General features: G+C 38.4%; 1 protein-coding gene across 3 annotated transcripts in view; it reads right to left on the minus strand.

Moving 5' to 3' along the window:
* The window catches only part of LOC135202929 (uncharacterized), a 398,076-nt gene that overhangs the window by 186,069 nt on the left and 209,507 nt on the right, over positions 1-2,500 (minus strand). The gene's annotated exons all lie outside the window — the stretch shown is intronic.

Genomic DNA, 2,500 nt, shown 5'->3' on the forward strand with positions numbered 1-2,500 from the left:
ATATATACATACATAACAATTTATAAATATATATATATATATATATATATATAATAATATATATATATATATATATATGTATATATTTATTATATATATATAGAGAGAGAGAGGAGAGAGAGAGAGAGAGAGAGAGAGAGAGAGAGAGAGAAGACAACGGTCTCCGGAATCTTCGGAAACATTCCCCATTTTGCGTCTGTCATTTCCGGTTTAGCTCTCTTATTTACGGCTGCCTTTGTCCTCCTCGTGAGCGCCCAAAAACCATCCTCCATCTTTATCTTTGTTCCTCTATTTCTTCTTTTTCCCTTATTCTTTTAACGACTACGGATCGGGGAAGGGAAGGGAAGGAGAGAGAGAGAGAGAGAGAGAGAGTGGAGACGATGACAAAGGGACGGAAATTGGCCAAGGGGTCTTTCGTAGTCTTTTTGACATGGCGTTATTTTATAAGTATTTGCGAAGGTAATCAAGGAAGAGTGTGTGTGTGTGTGTGTAATGTAGGAAGGGCGAGGCGACGCACGCGCGTGCCAAGAGACAAAAGAAAAACAACAATATTTTCCTCTGTACATCTTCCATAGACGAAGGGTCACACAGGCAATACAATTTTCCAGGTATATTAATTTGCTCATTTACTTTGCTTTTTCTAATAAGTGACCTCTTCTTTTTGTATTTCCCTTTACCTCCTCTTACTTCTCTCTAATGAACACCTAATATCCCTAGGAAGTTTGAATTTGAAGTCAATGGCCTGTGTGGTGGACTTGTTCCTTATATACATAGGGTTCATCTTCTGAGTAATAATAATATCTACGCATCACATAGAGACTTCCTATGTATTGTGTTATATATGACTTCAACTGAATTCCCGTAACACAAAATTCAGTCTAAATTCAGCTTCTGCATTTTTAGTACATATAGTATTCGCGCTCGCTCGCGCTCGAGTGTGTGTATATTAATACACAGCCAGTAATCAGCTTCCCCAAAACCGGGTGGGCACAAACAATAATGAAAGACAATGTCAGTTCACTTGAGGAGGCTTACAAACACAGCCGAAGACGAGCCACTACTGTGAAATAACTTCCAAGACATCGCCTGCATCACACACAGGAGCATTGTCACATCACCGCAAAAAAAAAAAAATTGAATAAATAAATAAACTAAAAATCAATAAATAAAAAAAAACAAATAAATGAATCATTCATTAATTTATCAAGAGATGAAATACCTAAACATATAAGCAAATCAGACTGAGATGCGTTCCAGCCAACTTACATAGGTAGCCCAACGCGGACTATTCCAGCTGTCTCCTGGAAACGGGAGCCGGGAAGGAAGAAAGGCTGTTAGGCGAAATGAAATGGGATTGCCAATAGATTGCCAATAGACACCTCGCAAAGTTCCCAGTGGCCTAAGTTGATATGGGCGAGCGCTGGCTATCATGCCTTGTGGAATACGTCAGGCTGGGAATGTTATTTCTGGGGTGTTCAGTTCATCAGCTAAATACGTTGTCGGTCTGGGTTGTAGGGACCAGTTTTGTTGTTATTGCTATTATCATTGTTATTGGGAACGCAATCTTCAGAGAAGCTTTCGCTGCTATTATTGGGTACAAATTCCGAGAGCTATTATTATTAATGGGAACACTCTCCTGATGATTTTGTTATTATTGGGAACACAATGTACATGAGAAGCTTTTGTTATTATTATTGTTATTGGGAAAGCTATCTCCAGGAGAAACTTCTGTTATTACTATTATTATTATTGGGAACACAATCTCCAAGAGAAGCTGCAAAAGATTTGGTTATTATTGTTATTATCAAGAGTGCAATCTCCAGAAGAAGCTTCTGTTATTATTGTTGTTATTGGAAATACAACTTCTAAAAGAATCTTTTGTTATTAATGTTGTTACTGGGAACACAATCTCAAGGTGAACAAGCGCTTAGAGTTGTCACTGCTTTGTTATCACTGACACGGCCACAATTCAGCCGAAAGCTTTCAAAGGACAAAATCTTCAATTGTGCTCACAAAACACAATCATATTAATGTAACTGAAAGGTTGCACGTGAACATAAATTCACATGCAGAATAAAAAGCTACACCGATTAAACACAGATATAATCAATTTAATCAACAAAAGTTTCTCCTTCAAGAGTGACAGAAGTAACGAAGCCTCTAAAAAGGACAGACTTGGCAACTTTCTCAGTCCCAGACACTCTTCTGCTCTGAGTCTCAGACTTGATTGTGACCACCCCAGAGGTAAACATTGACTTCAGACCACCACCATCACCACCACCAACCACCACCACCACCTCCTCCTCCTCCTCCTCCTCCTCCTCCTCTTTGCGTTTTCTCTTTTTCTTCCTGTTCTTGTTTTTGTTTCTTCTTCTTCTTCTTCTTAGAGGTAGATACATTTTTATCGTCTTTTCTTGACTCTAATCCTCCAAAGTTATAATTCAAAAACTTTGCATCAACGACTTAACTAGAATCTGGATTTACCTTTGACCAGAGAAAG

This window comes from Macrobrachium nipponense, chromosome 33 (assembly GCF_015104395.2).
Source record: "Macrobrachium nipponense isolate FS-2020 chromosome 33, ASM1510439v2, whole genome shotgun sequence".
Classification (NCBI taxonomy): domain Eukaryota; kingdom Metazoa; phylum Arthropoda; class Malacostraca; order Decapoda; family Palaemonidae; genus Macrobrachium; species Macrobrachium nipponense.